At 43.5% G+C, this 19,257-nt stretch overlaps 1 long non-coding RNA gene across 1 annotated transcript in view; it reads left to right on the top strand.

The window, feature by feature from the left end:
* Positions 1 to 2,793, top strand: part of LOC119088070 — a 4,842-nt gene extending 2,049 nt beyond the window's left edge. Inside the window, exon 3 of the long non-coding RNA XR_005091654.1 lies at positions 2,782 to 2,793. This is a non-coding gene — a long non-coding RNA (uncharacterized LOC119088070). The remainder of the gene's footprint in view (positions 1 to 2,781) is intronic.
* The last annotated feature ends 16,464 nt before the right edge of the window (positions 2,794 to 19,257 follow it).

The raw sequence follows: 19,257 nt of genomic DNA on the forward strand, positions 1-19,257 counted from the left end.
ACCAACTTAAAAAATGTATTTTTTTTTTATAGACATTGGTACACACAAAGAGCCAAAGGAGAGCTTCCCTGGCTGAAACGACTGTGAAGAGGGTTGTCTTCTGTGGGTCTCTCAGTGTCTCAGGAGGGTCTCCACTAGATATGCTGAGATCCTTTGGCCATGGCCTCCATAGAGGTGTATCCATGCTATAAGATTTATTTAGTACAGTGGCCCTCTGAACCACCGATGGGATCCTGGCATTGTTCTATTTACATGCCTTTCAAGGTCCTATGAGTTGTAGTCTCAAAACCAAGACCGTAAGGACCATGGCTACTGCTGCAGTGAGCCCTGCGGGCACACGGAAGGGAGGTGGACAGGGGAAAGTGCCAAGGCATGCTCAGCAAAACTCCACCATGTCGGAAGCAGTAGCTGCAGCTTGGATCAGAGGCATAGGCCCCAATAACTCCAGATTATTTTTATTGGTGCTTTGACTTTTGGTATCTTATTGCTACTATTATTGGTACAATATATTATGTGTGACTTATTTTAACAACATGAAAACTTCAGAAGTTAGTGACATATTCAGATATAGAATGTGATACTGAATCATACATACCAAACTTAAAGACATTTACAAATGACAAATGGGTGAACAGTGTGCAGCCTGAATCTTCCTGCCATTTGACCCCTGCTAAAGATTGTCCGGAGACTGTCCACATATGTGACATAGCTTCCCCATGCCTTCCTTTTGATTTTAGGAAGGAGTTCTGTTGGATGAGCTCATTCTGTATTATCTTTGGGTAGCCACACATGCCTCGGGCCTACCCATGTCCTGCTTGTCTCATTGTTTCTCGGTAAGTATGGCTTCTAAGGTACACTTTAATAAAGAAAAACACTGACATTTTCAGGGGACATTAGACATAAAAAGCCCCAAGTTCTAGCAGCTCCAATGTCAAGGTCAACAGCTACAAACACCTTTTGGAATCTTCATGGGAGGATTCATGGAGTTGGGGACACTTGGACTACACACTTGTGAACAGACACTGAGCCAAACAGAGGACTGAAGCGATTCTGCACTGGACAAAAGGTCCCAATTGCACACATTAGAAAGTGCACCATCTGTACACTATTACACTTCACACAGAGGGCTGAGCTGCAGGAAGGGACACACTGAACAGCAAGGCTGGTGCCGCAACACTGCAGTGTTGGGACCTCACACGGAACACCCTTTACGTTTCCTTTGGGCAGGTGGGAGCCGCAGGATGTTACACCTCAGGCCTCTGTGTCATTTGCTCCTGGGCTCTGGGAAGGTCTGCCCCGACCCAGTGGAGCCCATGCCTGTGTCTTGTTCCCAGGCTCAGGTTGCAGATTCTTTTTGCTCTTACCACAAAGTCACATCCTTCAACTTACTTAGTCCTCTCAGAAGGCTGATATTTTATCTCCCACAAGCCGCTCCTTTGTTTTTCAGTCTGCCCAGAGTCTGGGTGGGGAAACACAGCACTATTTATGAGGCCTCTTAGAGATTAAGACTCTGGAGCCACATTGGAAGAGTGGGACATAGTTTTGTTGAACCTAAGTCCTGCTACAGGGTCCTGCAGTGCATCCTTTGCTGTTCCCTTCACCTTGGGTTCCAGTCCCGTATGTGGAGTTCATTGAGAGGCCAGGGCCAACAGACTCAGGCCACTGTGGGAATCCAGACATTAGGGAAACAAGTCTCTTTATAGCTGGGGCATGGCCTACACCCTTTCTGGTGTCGTTTGGGTTGCCCTTTTAAAAAATAACCTTGTCAAATTTCACCACCAATCTTTCTTTCCTTTATGTTTATTGTGTTAAGGGAAATATGTAGAATTTTCTTTTCCTACCTCAAGGCTACAAAGGAGATTAACTAAAAAGATAGCAATTTATAAGGTAGTTTAATACTTATCATTCAGTTGAATGATTAATAATTCTGCTTAATAATTTGTTATACATCCAAAGTCAGTAAGTCTGAGGGCTGGGCTGGTGGCACCATCCCTTAAAACATGGGAACCAAGAGCAAAGGCATGGCCCCAGACTCATTAGGAAGCCTCCCTCCCACTTAACCAACTGGCCAGACCTCAGCAGCAACATTTCTCTTTTTCAAAATGAGAATTTGCTTTCGACATCAGAAAGGCAATTTCACTGAGTCCTTTTAAAGTTAACTTTTGTTTGAGTCTCACGTTCGTTTCTGAAAGTGCATTTGTTCTCCCGCTTGAGGGATTTTTTTCCAGCTAACAAACACCCAGCAACAGTAGCCCATGCTTGCAGTCACTATTTTGGGCTACATCACATGTCACTTACATAACCTTGTTTAACTGCTCTTGAACTGGTTCAAACAACCTGGGGAACAGATTAGGCAGCCCCAGCAGCTCCCCGAACTGCAGGTTCTGAGGGCGATCTCCCATCCCCCACCATCCTGCAATGTGGTGAGATGGAGAGCAGCAGGAACTGGTTATTCATTTCCAGAGCCAACTAAAACACTGGATAATTAACTTCCTCTGCTCAGTTAAAACCAGTCTGGCCCGCCCACAATAAACCAGTGGACAACCATCCCCTGCTGCTAAGCTTTAGAGAGCCTGGATTAACATGCTGTAAAATGCCAGGGAGGAAAGACATCCAAGAGGTTGTCTCTGCCACCTTGAAACAAAATCTCCCAAACTTACCGTTCAGGACCATGACTTTAAGTTGGGAGTCAGGTTGGAACTTAAGGCTCAGGAGTTCTTACCGTGGGGAGTAAACATAATACTCCTGGATAAACGTCCTTCTTGGAGTGAAAGGTGTTAGCTTTTCAGTATATGTGTGTGTTGTGTGTGCTAATTGTCCCAACTTACATTTTAAACATCTTTTTATGAAAAATAATAAACCATATGAAGAAATGCAAAAGCTGGAAAAACACACACACACACACACACACACACACACACACTTTTTCTTGTTGGGAACTTCTCTTACCATTTGTCATGACAACTATTTCTTTAGGTTAAAAATCTTCCAGCTTTTGCATGTGCGCACATTTTTTCCCCAGGCATGAATTACATCCTATTCACATCCCACACTAGGACTTTTACATCTTTGGACTTCCCTATACAACAACATCTGTTGTAGAGATAAACTTTTAAGTTATTTAGGGTAATGGGCAGAGAGCTAACATTTGTTAAATTCTCATTATGTGACAGGTGCTTTCAAAATCATATAATTTAGTACTTATTTTCAATTGCTGTGAGGGAGTTATGAGATCAGGGATATTGTCTCTATTTTGCCAATTAAGACTCCACCATGCTGCTAGTTTAGCTAGGATTCATGCTTGGACTCTATCACAGTACAGATTCTTCTTTGGATCTACACATATTAGAAATATCCTCAAGACACTCAGACCTAGAGGGCAAAACGGCACTCAGACAGAATCTGCTGTGGAAGATATGTTTAGGCTGCCTTGTATAGGGCTCAGATAGACAAAAGCATTGCTAAACACTCTGCCACTGAGAATTCGGGTGTGCTGAAGCTCTGATGACACCATACAAGGGTTGCTAAACTTACACACTGGCATGTACACCCAGCTTTGCCTGGTCTCAGAGAACCTCAATACCCTAGGCTTCAACAGACCCTGGAGCACAGCCCTTCAGGAATGGAACCCCCTGGTGTTGGCTTCTCCATAGTCAGCTTTGAGCCATTTTCTTTCTTGCCCAGTCAGCAAACTCCCTCTGGTCTTGAAAGTAGAAAGGAAGGCAGAGTGAGAGAAGGAACTTTTGTCCAGCCACCTTGGTTTCAGATAACTCTGGAAAGCTTAAAGGCTTTGCTTGTTTGTTTGTTTGTTTGTTTTGCTTTGTTTGTTTGTTTGTTTTTTTAAACAATTTTGTGGGTGTTCATCTGTCACCTTGGGCATCACCAATGAGCCCCAGATGAAGGCCGATATTGGTAATAAATGATAACTATCTCATAGACATCAACTGGTACTCTAAATATTAAAAAAGAGAGAAACTCAAAAAACTATGAAACTAGTTGTTATGAAGTCCTTGGCATACTTTAAATTGGACTAGTTTGGAGTACTTGAGGTAATATATGCATAGGATACAAAATCCAAGAGGATGTAAGGTGGAAAATGTTACCCTTTCCTCTGCTCCAACCCCCTGGTTCTACCTCAAAGCAAACACAACTACCAACTTCATTGTACCCTACTGAGACTCTTTTTAAAATGATATATGCTTTTTAAACTACAGTAAATATGTTCTGTTTGTGATGTGAGGCATTGCTAATTTAGTATGTCTTCTTGTTCTTCTATTAATCCAACAAAGGATTGCTGATTGGCTATTGCATGCCAGCTCCTGTGATCAGCTCTTGGTGGAAAAGTGACTAGGACTGGAACTCTGGTGGGGCACTTGCGATCCAGGGCAGGATTTGCTAAGCAGATTAAACTCTGTCCAAGAACAGCACATGATAAGAGGACATGGGGAGGAAGGAACATTTGCCTCAGACGTCAGGAAGGGCCACAGGAAGAAAAGAACATTAGATTTGTACCTTGAAGGATGTTTTTTGGATATAAAGAGAACCAGGAGTTTTTGAACAAGAGACACAATTTATTTTAAAAGAAGGCAGCATGAAGTTTGGGGTGGGGAAGCTAAATATGATGGAAACTAAGAGGTAATGTGGGGCTATGAGGACAAGGTGTGCTGTGGGGTTTGGACCTTAGCAGTGAGCAATAGGGATGCCAATCCAGGTCTACTTCTTCTTTTTTTTTTTTTTTAAATAATTATTTATTCTTATTTTATGTACATTGGTATTTGTGTGAGAGTGTCAAATTTGGGAGTGACAGATAGTTGTGAGCTGCCATGTGGGTGCTGGGGATTGAACCTGGGTCCTCTGAAAGAACAGTCAATGCTCTTAACCACTGAGCCATCTGTCCAGCCCCCCAGGTCTACTTCTTGTGTTAGAAGTTCACTGTGACCACTGATCATCACATTTCCTGGCACAGTATTAGAGGGACTAATTCAACTCACCAAAAGTAATTCACAATGAACTGATCAGTGCTGTCTTCTGATGCTAGACCACTGGTTCTCAACCTTCCTAACACTGTGACCCTTTAATACAGTTCCTCATGTCATGGTGATCCCCCAACCATAAAATTATTTTTGCTGCTACTTCATAACTGTAATGTTGCTACTGTTATGAGTCTTAAGGTAAATGTCTGTGTTTTCTGATGGTCTTAGCTGACCCCTGTGAAAGGGTCATTCGACCTCCAAAGGGGTGGTGACCCACAGGTTGAGAACTGCTGCTCTAAACCTGTCTTCCCATATCTTCCATGCCTTGATAGCCACTTGTCATTCAGGTGAGGAAAGAGGAAGCCATCCTGCACCATTCTTCTTTCTGGTCCTCTACGTAAATGTTCCTCCTTTTTCTAAACTGATGCTCCAAGTTGTACAGTTCAGCCACCTTGGTCCCACTGTTCTTACAAAGCAGGTGATGTGGCTGCTGGCGCTGAGGTGGCCTCTGAGCTGCCTCCTACTTGGCTTGCTGAAGTCAAGAGCAGGAATCTTCCGATTTCACATCTTAGCACACCTACTATTCCCAACACAAACAGAGGTGTTTTGAATTCAAAACCTCGTGTTTATCAAGAAAAAGTGATAAGAAGTATAATCATCATACACTGGGACCTACAGTATGTTCCTTCTGTTGACATTTGAAGTTGACAGACTCTGATGAGATCATGTACCTCTCCACTACTCGAACTCTCTGTCTGAGACAATCGAATCTCAAGGAGAACGGATTTGCTTTGGCTTACAGTTTAAAAAGCTGGGACCTCAGCTTTGGCTTACGGTAGCACAGTGCATCATGGCAGGAATACACGGTGGAGAACTGTTCACATCAGAGTAGCCAGAAACCAAAAAAGCAAAACAGGAGGAGCTGAGATGTGAACATTCTCTCTGGAGCCGTGCTCCTGATGACCCCATTTCCTCCCTCGGGCCTCACTTGGGAAAGAGTCTCCCGGCCCCCGGCTCCCAGCTCCCGGCTCCTGGCAGCACTTTCTGTGGGACATTCCAGTTGGAATTACAGTGGAGGGAGAAGCTGTAACAGACTGCCCAGTGCTCTGGTCTGTAAATCAAGAAGGTTGAGAATGAGGAGATGGGCGGGGTGAAGGGCCAGATTATGCATCAGTGCTGTAACCATGGAGACAGGAGGCACAAGGCAATAGAAATTAGGAGGACTCATTTATTGAGCATAAACTGTGCTGGTCAGGCTTTCAGGCTGGGAAAGTTACACTCATCGTATTTCGTGTTCGGTAGCTTTGCTGAGATGCCAGTGCCCTTCTCTCCCGAGCAATGATCTTGGTGCTTTACCTGGCCAGCGGTGATGGCAGGATCCAAATACAGGTGTGACAAAAGCCCTTTCTCACTTGGAAAGTTACTCACAAGCAATACTGGTCTTTACATAAAGGGAAACACTTGGCTCTCACTTTCCAAAAGAGATTGGTACATACGTGCCATAAAACTGCAAATGTGATCGCTTGACTAAAGTGCTTAGAATAAAGACATTTTTATCTAAAAAGAGCTTAATTCTTATTTACTCAGGCCAAGAGAGAGCCCTAATTTAATTCACATTGCCATGATGGGCTTGGGATAGGACACAGCAGTGACACCTAGACGGTCACTATCCGATCTACAGTGTTGACTAAACCATTTAACCTTACATTTTCTCATCTGTAAAGCTATTGCCACTAAGCTTATCTCACAGGGGCGTATAAAGATTAAGTGTTACCATATATTTAAAATGTCTAGCTCCACATCTGGAGCACTTTCCTGCAGCCACAGCCCAGGAGACAGGAAGCACCTCAGTGTAGGGCGGAGCTCTGCCCCAAGCAAAGTCTTGCCTTCACTTGGTTTTAGCATTGCTGGGTTTAGCCACCTGCACCAAGTTTTTGTGCCTCTCTCTGCTGCAAGGCATGGTGTCTGTTTCCCCATTTTGGTAGCACGCAGCCCTGTCCAGCCTAATCTAACTTAGGGCCTCTTTTCAAGATTTAGGGCGGCCCTCTGCATTAAGTCATTTTCCTGGGAATTATACCCCAGTTTGATTCTGGGGGTGAGGGCTGGATTTCATTCCTATGTTCTCGGACTGGTTCTGTTGTCCGAATGCTACCCTAAATCTTACAGGAAGAATGCCTGGCAGCAGCATGATGTCCCCAGACTGGAGCTGATATCTGTCTTTCTTAATTTACATCTGTGGAATACTGAATGCTGTCACCTCTTCTCCCTCAAGACTCTCAGGATGTCTTTCTTGCCCAATGCACCAGGGGTTTCTCCTGGGCTACCTTTTCTTGTGGCCCCTCTGTCCACACCCCTCGAGTTGATCCACTTATGAGTCCATCTGGCCTGGATCTTAGGCCTTTCCAGTGTACCCCATTCTCACCTTCATCTCCAAAGAACTATTTCCTGTTTTTACATTATTGTCTCTACATCTCTCACAGGAAAAACAAAAGGGAAAAAATTCACAGTTTAGTTTGTCGGCCATTATGTGTTTTTCTACCTCAAAAAGCTAGAGCCTATCATAAAGAGCCTGCAAATATAGCTGTGTTTTACCATAAAAACTATGCAGATTTGCTTTGATTGCCTATTAGCATGGCACTCATTTGTTAATGAGAAAGACTTGCTGTTCAGGGACTTATGTGGGAGGCTAATAGCCGGGCGGCTTATTCTCGGCTCTGCTAGCTGTTCGTTCCTTTGCCCTCCCATCCCCGCCCTGCTTCCCAGTCCCACCCAACTTCAGGTCTTAGGTTGAAGTCCCTGGGCCGGAAGAGGCCTGCAGTGCTCTCAGTTTCTCATATTCTCTCTAGGATAGAACTGGCCCGAAGCCAAGTGAGCTGAGACCGTGGAGTTGATGCTTGCCTTGCCTGCCAGTCTTCCTTAGACAAATTCCCAAAGAGAGAGGCTTGCTTGACAGTGTGTGACACTGTACTCCCAGCCCCTCACTGTCTTTCACGCTTGCATTTGGCAATACTTATCGACCTCCTTAACCCACAGCAGGTAGAGAACCCCAACAACTTGTCTGCCCTGCCTCCCTGCTCCCTCATCTCCATGGAGTCATGGCAACCTCCCCTTAACCACAGTACGAGAGTGCTCTATGCCCTTTCACCTCAAGATCTCAGTCCTATTTGTCCTAAAACTGGCTGAAAGCACGGTAACATAGTATGAGGCTGAAAAATCCGAATATAACAGGTATGAATTAACAATTCCTATCCGTAAGCACCAATAAATTATCATTCTGTCGGACATTTTCATACATAAATGCCTGTGCAGTCCTTGGAGGGGTCCTGTCCAGTGGCCGCCTATTTTCACGCTCATCTGTAAGATGGAGAGATGCCGGGCCTTTGCTGCTCCTCCCTCTCCAGCTGCTTTGCTTCTGCCCTGAGAACAGGCAGGAATGTCTGTTCTACTTCAGACAGACATACAGTCTCCAGTGTGATCACTAGGTGACACATTGGAGTTGTTCTCCAGGAGCTCTGTAAACACTCCCTGTACCCAAAGAACCCCAGCAAAGGTACTCAAGACCCCACGAGCACTGCCCCTTATCCAGGAGACTCTTACAACTGCCAGTCAGTGATGAGGATCAATAAGCAGTCACTGTGGCCTTTGACCAGAAAGGCAGTCAAAGGTAAGACCAAATACTTCCTTGAAAATTCTTCCAAGGAGGTACTCCAGCAGATGAAAACAGAAGCATAGATGGTGTACGTATGTGCACATATCTATTCACACACGCGTTTTAAATAGCGCCAACTGTGTTGAAAGCTAAATGGTGACAACAGGCTCCCAAAACAGATCTAGAATTTGTGGTTTTGAATTATAGTTAGGATGATACTACAACGCAGAAACAGGAGGTTTGCTCCAGGACTGCTTAAGAGTCTAAGGAAGCTGAATGTTTATTTATTTTTACATTGCAATTATGAAACACAAAAATACCAGAAAAAGTTAAGCATTGATATTTTTAAGACGAAACATCAGAGATCATCATACTTGGTAAGTTGTGAACTTCTCTGGAATAATATTAAAGAAAGAAGGTCTTTGCTTAGCACCACAGATCAAATTACATGAAACAGTGTGACTTATGAGCAGACGGAGATAAACAAAATACAGCTTGTAGGCCCAAAGTAGCCTCATTCTACTGAGTGCTGCGTTCCATCTGTCAAAACAAGGTGGATGGCACTCAGGTACCCACTGTGCACGTCTAACTGGGTGGATCTGGTCGCTTTGTGACGGACTTTGCTTTATATACATCAGAATAATCAACCAGGAGTTCAGAGTTTGTGTAAGTGTTTAAGTACCAGATGCCCCAGCCATTATCAGCCAGCAAATTCTTCCTTTCCATTTTGAGATGAAAGGCAGAGACTTTCCCATCCTTTCCACATAAGCCACATAAGACACTCAAGTCTAAAATCTATAGAAGCCAAATTTTCCTAAACCTTTCCCAACCTTGGACAGAAAGACTTCTCTCTGAAACACCTCTAAAAATTAAATCTCAGGGGCCCACCTACCATCACCAAGCACTATACCCAGCTGGTGCTGTGTTATTTTAGGTAACTTTGACCAGAATTGCACGTGCTGTGAAAGCTTCCCATTTCATGTTGTTTTTACTGCACTGCAGTTCTTACTGGAGATTATGATGTCCTTCTCCATGTGCAGTTTGGGACACTCGCACGTCATTTCTTCTGTTTGTACCTGAGTATCTTCAAAATAAGGACGTCGCTTCCTGTACCCACAAAGCTCCTGGTGCCTGGCACCTGTTCTCCAGGTACCTTTGCTCTTAAGTCAGGGGAGGCCTGTTCCCAGCACTCTGGCCCTCTGGCTTAGCAATGGGCTCCTCCACAGGTAGAATACCCTGCCCCTCCTAAGCTAAAGCTCCATCTCTGGTGGTCACCGCCCAACCTTGTAGCACCTGGTCTGCCACAGTGGCAGACTTTATTGTTCTTAAACCTTGCCTCAGCAAAGTTGTCAGCCGTATAAAAGTTGATGGCATCATATGGCAAGGGTGGAGGAGGAAGTGTGGGAGGACACGGACATCTAAAAGCGAATGGATCATTTAAAAAAGAAAAGAAAATTAGAAGTATATTTTGGTGATTTTTAGTAGTCTGCAATAAGAGGAAAAAATGGGTTCTCATTCCATCAACGTTTAATCTTGTGATCCCCTTGTGATGAGAAAGTAACTTTCTAGTTGTATGGCTTCAGCCCCCACGTTGCACGCATGGACTGGATGACACACATCATGTGGACTGTACACAAAGGTACTGAGGAAAACTCCTTGCTCAAGCTCACCAAACTGTTCCTAACTGCGCATGCACGATTGCGCTGTGCCTTTGAATGTCTAGAAAGTGCTAGGAAGTCACAGTGAAGAGAGAAACAGAGGTGGGATGTGGGGTGGATAGAGACAGCTGGCCAGAGGGGTCTCATGAAGATGCTCCCTTCCTTTGGGCTCTTAAGGAGAAATTATTTTCTCTATGTGGAAGGGAGAAGGTGGACTTCGTGTTACAGGACACTTGTGCTCTGAATGTGAACTGTCCCCCTTCAGCTGCTGTGTTTGAATACTAGCTCTCCAACCGGTGACCCTGTTCGGAAGGTGGAGCCTCCTAGGGAAGTGGGTCACTGCAGGTGCATCTGAGTTGTTCCGTGTAGCCCACCCCTACTTCTTGTTCACTCTGGGCTTCCTGACTCCAGAGGTAACGTCACTAACTGCTGCATGTGCTAGCCTTTCTGAAGTCTAAGAAGGTCTGTATAAGTCAACAGAAACCTCCCTTCTCGTTTCTTGTCAGGTATTTGGCCGACAATAAGAAAAGCAACTATTACTCAGGCCGATGCATAAGCCTTTCCTTTGGTGGACACCTTCCCAGGCAAGGTCATGGCCTCCCTGGCAGATGGCATAGTTACTTTCTGGGCAAACTATACACACAGATGCACATGGAAACTTAAAGAGTTGTGGAATCCATCTTAAAGTCAGTGTAACAAATATTTTAAAAATCTAAGAGAAGGCAATTCAATCACAAAACTAGAAAGATATGAAACAAGAGTGAGGCACCGGCCTCCCGGGAAGAGAGGGCTTCTATGCACACCTGACGCTCAGTTGTAGCTCAGTCAGGAGCCCGTGCTCCATTCTAATGTTTGCAGTATTCTGAATGGAATATGCTTATCTCATGGACATGGAAATGTAGTATTATCCAGAGCAGCTTCCAAGGATAAGGTCCTTCCCATGTACTCAACCTTTCAGTCAGCACAGTCTAGAAGTTTAAGGAGATATTACATTGGAATCATTCTCTCTAAAAACACTATTAAATTGCCGGGTGGTGGTGACAGACACCTTTAATCCCAGCACTCTGAAGACGGAGGCAGATTGATCTCTGTGAGTTCAAGGCCAGCCTGGTCTACAGAGAGAGATCCAGGACAGCCAGGGCTACACAGAGAAACCCTGTCTCCAAAACAAACCAATACAACAACAACAACAAAACAAAAAACGTACTCTAAATTATTTCAACAGAATTCCAGCTAAAGTGAAAATAAAATTTTCTCAAATAGAATGTGCAAGGTTCTTAGAACTTTTGCAAATGAGATCTTTGGAACTTGACTCAATTCTAGTCCATAAAGCCATATTGTGAATATGGCATGAAGCTGTAGTCACAGGGGCTGCCTGCCGAACACTTTTCAACTTGTAAGCCCCTTTATTCTTGAATTTGAAAAAGGTAAACACAAAAGGTATGATGTTTCTTGGAATCTGAATACTTTGTAATACTTTGAATTACTGAACAGAAACTTTTGTTTCTTATTAAAGAAAATGAGTTCTTTTATCCTTGCTTGTTTTGAAGTTTAGAAAAATTTATAATTTTAGAGCCAGGGAGAAAGTTAATTCCAAGCTAGGGCTTACTCTGGCCACAGAGCTAATGGAAAGAGCTGGGCTTGAGAGGAGAGGCCAAGGTTCAGAGAAACAGCTGCTCATTGGCCGGAAGTTGGTTTACTTCTCGGTCGGCTCCTTATCTGCAGTTCTACAAATATAACCTCTAGCTGAGTGTGACCTTCCTTACTGGCAGTCTCAGCCCAGGCAAGACTGAAGAAGGATTTCAAGTTTGAGGCCAGCCTAGAACACATAGTGAGACCCTGTTTCAAAACAAATGAATGAGCTCACTACATTACTGTGAAGGACTTAAAAACTCAACATACTTAAGACACAAAGGATAGTACTTAGCAGGATGGGTATCCATCCGAAGACTTTAGCTGCTGCTATTGATTATGGAATTGAACCTTGAGGGTATTGCTCAGAGACAGAGAGCTTGCCCAGCCGTCAGGAAGCACTGATGTCAATCACCAGGACCTGCCTCTGGACACACACAGAAGGCCTGCTGGCTGCAAGTCCGTTAGATTGTCTATGCGTTTATTACTTTCCTTTGTGTTCAAGAAAAAAAGAGAGAGAAAAGGAGAATAATACAACAGGCACGCTCCAGAACGCCACAATTTGAGTTGTTTTCTGATATTTTCACCCCATGGTGCTGGGGGAAGAAACCAGGTCCTTACAAATGCTGGGAAAATGTCCTACCACTGAGAGAGCCCTGACATCACCTTTCAAACAAAAGAGGACAGAACTCAGGTTTTCCAGCTGTGGGCAAGGTCACAGTGGCTGCACAGGGCTCTGTGGTCACTTCGTCTTCAAGATGAAAACCCCAATCAGCTACAGATGAGTGGCTAACCAACCCCAGGAGCCACCTGAAGGAGAAGGGCAGAGAGAGCCAGGTGGCTGTAGGGAGAGGGAGTCCAGGAGCCAATGAAAGGAACAGGCTAGGGGGGTCGCAGAACCTGGCTCAAGGAGCAGCTGCTGCTCCAGCTGCTGCTGGGGCAGCCTCTTCAGTTGCCAGAACTTCCACAGGTTTGGGAGAGGCCGGTAGTTCAGGCTGTGTCTGAAATCTCTGCTTTTAAACACTGGCAACTCATTTAAGCATATTAAAAAAACAAAAACAAAACACACACACACACACACACAAAAAAAAAAAAAAAAAAAAAAAAAAAAAAAAAAAAACAAGCCAAACAAAACACCTCTGCAGGCTGGATTTCAAGCTGGAGAAACCAGATTAAGAACTGCGAAAGGCCAAGTGTAGCCAGGACGGGGCTTCTGACTCTGGGAGCTGACGGCACAGCACAGTGTTAGGGGATATTTGCCACAGAAGAGGAAGTGGAAGCGTGACCCCGCAGGAACCTGCCTTTCTACTTCTTCCATGATTGGCATTCTTATTTTTATGCTTGAGAACTCAGAACAAACCCAGGATACTGGCGTTCAGATAGATAACAGAAAGTTTATGTAGGGCATGCAAAGGGAAGAGAAGGGTCTAGACAGGCATGTCCCTGACCTGTCTTACCCTATGTCCTTGGGATCTGCTGCTATGTGCAGCTGGTGTTTCATAGAGATCAGGGAAAACAGTCAGAGCAGTTCTTAGCTCTCTGGAAAACCATTCCAGTTCACTAAACTGTAAACGTTACTAAATGCCTTTGAGGCATTTACCCATGAACCCCTATATGCCTGTGGAGACTGCTCAGCCAGCTGACAGGAGTCACCCAGGGTCTTCCTGATGAGGAGGCAAACACCTTGAACAGTGTGGAGAACACCGAGGTGATGTATTAACCTGCAGCAGGCAAGGTGGCACAGGAGCAGAGATCTGTATTTGGGACCTGAGGACTAAAGCACCTATGGATTCTGGCTTCCCTGGAATGTAATAGCACCGAACAGGAGAACTTGAGGACAAATCAGCTTCCTCATTTTAACTCCACTTAAAAGAGGCACAATTAATTTTCTAGGACCTAGAACTTGAGTAAGGTTCCAATTGGAAATATTTAAACTTTGTAGGACAAAGTCTTATTACAATTCGTCAGCTATGCCACAATACTACAGTCACACGGATCGTAAGTTAACATGTGAGCACGGAGGCTGGAGGGATGGATTGCTCAGTGGTTAGGACCACTGGCTACTCTTCCAGGCCAGAGTCCCAGTGCCCGTATGGTAGCACACAACCATCTGTACATCCAGGATCTCTGATTCCCTCTTCTGGCCTCTGTGGGCCTCAGACATGTACATAGCACACAGACATAGACACAAACAAAATACCTATACACGTAAGTTAACAATTTTTAAATAAGTAAGCATGGTTCTGCTGCAGTGAAACTGAAATGTGGACTCTGTGTGTGTGTGTGTGTGTGTGTGTGTGTGTGTGTGTGTGTGTGTACCCTAATCATTTAGTTTCCATAAAAATGGTCAGTGGGCTAGATCTGGACCTAAATCTACAGTAATGTCCAATCAGAAATCTAAAATAATTAGATTATTTCACTTGACAATGACAACAGTTCTAGCCAGCAATTACCATCTCCCCTTTGTCTCTGAGAGGACCAAGGTTTGGAGCAGTCAGGTCACAGTAAACAGACAGTGAGCAGGAGCTCAGAAGTGTCTCTGCAGAATGACGGAGACCAACAAGGAACCAACTATTATCAGCTACGGAAGGTCCTCTGACAACTAACTCACCTTGAAGGCAGATCAACCTGATACTCTGAAACACTACTCAGCAGGGTCTACGACAAGGAAGTTCTTCAGGCCACAACAAACGAAGTTCCTGATGGTGCCTGAGTCTTATTACCAATGCCAGCTTTGCTGGAAACCACTGTCCCAGAGTTGAACTAAAGCTGGGCACCCATATGACAACAAGGTCATCACATGGCACTACTGCTGGGAAGGTAACATCAATCCCACAAAATATGCAAATAATAATTTTAATCCAATTCAGCACAAATGCACCAGCATGCTTTGTGGCATAGCATTTATTTAGTGCCTGTCTGCAATGGGTTCCCAGAGGGCAGAATCCTTCCTCACAGCTCTGGAGTGTACCAAAATCTTTTCGGGGAAACTTGTGGAATGCCACGGAAGGCAGTCTGCACAGGGAATGTGCTTCTGCGTCTGAACACTGAGGCAGAAAGCCCTGGGACAAGTGCAGGAACCACCTCTGTAGTCTCACCCTCCACACCAGTACCTAAGGATTCAGATATTTTCAAGCTGCAGGTGGAGGAGTCATGTCTTCCTGACTTTCACCGTCAATATTTGGAAATCACTTGAACAGTGTGAGTCTGCTGTGGTGATTTCAGGCAACCTCCTTCCATCTTTTCTTTTGGGTGCCCGTGCTGGCGTGCATGCTGCTGTCTCTGCCGACACAAGTCCATCCATCTCTCTTTCTCTCTCATTGTCCCTTGTCATGTTTCTGACACCGAATGTGATCCAGAGCCCTGTTGCCTAGAATAGTCGAAAGTTCTCACTCTCTCATTGGACTTGAATGCTTGCTGCAGACCAAGTACAGGAGAAGCCTAGAGCTATGAAGAGAGAAGTAAGACATGGAAAAGGACTCTTCATGTACTGAGATGGAACCGTGTGATGCACTGCAGTCCTTGTGATGAACATCTGTAGCTACCAGCAAGAGTGCTTTCACAGTGATGCTTTTGAATGTAACAGTGATACAAAGCTCTTCCGATATAGAGCTTATTTGCTAGGAGGTTTACTCAGATAAATTGTGTTGCCTTGTTTTAATTTTCTTCTGTTTTTTGTTGTTGTTGTTTTGTTTTTTGTTTTCGAGACAGTGTTTCTCTGTGTAGTTTTGCGCCTTTCCTGGAACTCACTTTGTAGATCAGACTGGCCTTGAACTCACAGAGATCCACCTACCTCTGCCTCCCAAGTGCTGGGATTAAAGGCATGTGCCACCACCGCCTGGCCTTGTTTTAATTTTCTAACAGGTTCTGTATAACTTCAGCAGATATGTGCAAAATAAAAACTGACCAACACTGGCTCCTCCTTCCTTAGGACCCTAGGAGCCCAGTGTCTTCCTAAAAGGTTTGAGTCTGTAATTTGCCACTAGGAATAAAATATCATAGTAATCACTATGTCTTAGATATATGAGAATTTTAATATATTTTAGAAATGAGAATGCGTTGTTACAATATGAGAAAAAATAAAACCATGGAGGCAAAACCAAAACCACACTTCAGGAGTGAGATCAAAGAGGAGATACATATAAAAATGGATTATATGTTGACAGACTCATCACATAAGTGATGTACGATTCAGAACCACAGGGAACACTAGGACCTATGAGATCTTAAAGGCTAGAGGACAGATCAACACACCCTGTCACCAGCAACAGAAATTCAAATGTTTGCCTGATGGCTTTATTATTGTTTTTGTTTTGTTAACATATTGGGGTATCTCCTCCATATTGTTTTTTTCCTTTGCTGAAAACCATTTTTTTAAGACTTATTTATTCATTTTATGTGTATGATTGCATTGCCTGCATGCATTTATGTGCACCATATGCATGCTTGATGCCTGTAGAGATTTTAGGGGAGTGTCCAATCCCCTGAAAATGGAGTTACGGTGGTTCAGGGCTACCATGTAGGTGCTAGGACCCGAATCCAGGTTCTCTTAACTGCTGAGGCATCTCTCTAGCCCCCATCCCCTGTCATATTTCCACCACATAATCTTTAACATAGCTGTTATATTGCTCTCCACTTCAACTGAATAACTCAATGATTACTGTCAGTTTCCAGATGGTATGGGATATCACCACAATTCAGTTTTAAAGTATTTTCATTCTCTCAAAAAGCTCTCTGCTGACCACAGGCAGTGAACGTCTGTCTCCGCTGGCAGTGGATGTCTGTCTCCACTGGCAGTGGATGTCTGTCCTGCCGGCAGTCAACTAACTGCCAATATGCTTTCTGTCTCTTTAACTTGGCCTTTCTGGGAAAAAATGGCCTTTCTGGACATCTTATATACATGGATACATAATATTATTTTGCTGTTGGTGTTTTCTACACAGCACAATGCTTTGAATATCAGTCTATGTTGTAGCATGTAATGGTAGTTGGCTCCTTTCAATTGTTGAATATTCCATTATGTGGATATAACACACACACACATTTATCAGTTGATCAACATTAGCTTGTTTTTGTTTTTCTTAGATTTTTAAATGCTTACATGAATATAAATATTTTTTTATGTAGGCAAGTAAACAATGATACACAAGTTTATATTTGTTATTTTGTTAATAAAGTAAAAAAAAAGTTGTTGTTTTTTTTTTTGTTGTTTTTTTTCCGAGACAGAGTTTCTTTGTGTAGCTTTAGAGCCTTTCCTGGAACTCGCTTTGTAGATGAGGCTGGCCTCGAACTCACAGAGATCTGCCTGCCTCTGCCTCTCAAGGGCTGGGATTAAAGGTGTGTGCCACCACCGCCTTGCTAAAAAAAAGGTTTTTAAAGCTTGCTATATTATTTTACATTTATTACAGTAGGGAATGGTTTTCCTTACCCTCTTGAATGGTATTGCTTGGTTTTAAAAAAATTACTACTAAAGCCATCTTAGTGGGTATATAGTTATATCTCACTAAGAATTTCACTTGCATTTCTTTGTTGATTAGTGATGTTGAACATCTCGTCATGTGACTATCAGCTGTTTGTCCTCTAGTATATGCCTATGCCAATCTTTGTCCATTTTTCAAAAGGTTGTTTCTTCTCCTATTATTGGCTTCGAGGGATTCTTTACCTGTTCTAGAATCCAGGCCATGATGAGTTTCTTCAATACTTTTTGTGAACATGAGGGAATGCTGCAGCTACAAGCCTGGCCGGTGACTGCGGTGGACGGCCATTGGCTGAGGAGGGAGGGGACCAGTTTGTGATGACTCTAGAGGCCATGATGCAGTCTTTCCCACGCCAGAAGCAGGCACACAACACCTATAGTCAAGGGAGCACTTTTTCATGGAACCCAAACAGAGGAGCAGCACGCTAGAAAACAGCACGAACTGTGAGGCTCGACCACGTTTCTCTGAGGCCCTTGCCATTCCACACTGGAAAGTAAAAGGAATCAGCAAGGGGGATGCATGGACGGAGAGGATGGCCAAAGCCAGATTCCTGGTGTGACTGTTGTTGAAAATTTGTTCAAGTCTGTACACGAGATGAGCCTAAAACAAACAGCCTCTGGGATGATGCTTCACATCAGTGTTAAGCTGCCCTCCATCTCCTAGGGCAATGTTGTTAGGAGATAGAGGCTGAAGGCTTAGGGAGGTAAGCTCTGGGCTTTAACATTATCTGAGCTATCTACCTATCATTTACCTCAGCTACACTTGCTAACTCTCAAACAAAATTCCCAGCGTCGTACATTGTAGAGAGACATGAGATAGACATATACCTCTCATGTTAATTCTTCCTCAACCATGACACTTAATCTGCACACTCACAGGGCAGTTTAATTGCTGCTGATAATATGTCATAAAATATTATGAATAAAAAAGGAAATTGAATACAGAAAGTGAAAGAGGAAAGGACAGCAGATGAGACAAGCTTTCTCAAAACAAGTGGATGAAAATTTATTTCACTTAGTGAGACCAGAATAATAGGTGCAAGATTTAAATAAAAGTAAAATAATTATATTGTAAAAAAGTTCTACGTTTCTCTAGCACAGAAGAACTGGAACACTTTGGCTTGAAGTTTGTGCACACGTCTCTGTTAAATGAGTTAATATGATAGAGCTGTGACTCACATAACATAATGAGTCAGCAAGTGGGAGACATATTATTATGACTATTATTGATACAGAAGATGAAGAATCATGGGTACCAAGTAAGACTTCCATTTGCTTTTTAATCTATGGAATCTCATCCTATATTGCTTTGAAATTAAATGAAACCTCATTGGGATTTGAACATTATCTTATGAGGAGACATAAACACAACCTAAAAGAGTCATAAGACATCATGGAAAATGATACATTTTTGTTCTTTGCAATTATGGGAAGTGTGGAAATTATGAACAATTAAAATTCTCAACAGATTTCTTCTTTCAGAGGAGGTCGTATGCTATGTACTCAAGAGCCTGTTGATTTGATGAATGAGTGCAAAGTCTACGTGCACTGGAAGAAATTCACCTTGGTTACTGATGCTGCTAAAAAGAAGACAGAGAAATTCCTATTTCTTCAAAAGCAACTCTATTGTAACAATTCCTGAAACTGTCAGAAGATGATGAAAAGAAAAGCCGTGTGCCTCATGATGCCTTCGCTGGATTATGAATGACAGAATGACCAGGAAATCCCAATATACTATGTCCGGGCACTACAAATGGAGCCATATAGAGAATTAACAAAACATGGAAGCAACTTGATTTCATGACTACAAAATACAAGTGACAAATTGATGACGATTCTCCCTTACTGCAGAGCACGTTGTAGCTTTTC

The sequence above is a fragment of the Peromyscus leucopus genome, chromosome 5, assembly GCF_004664715.2.
Source record: "Peromyscus leucopus breed LL Stock chromosome 5, UCI_PerLeu_2.1, whole genome shotgun sequence".
Classification (NCBI taxonomy): Eukaryota; Metazoa; Chordata; class Mammalia; order Rodentia; family Cricetidae; genus Peromyscus; species Peromyscus leucopus.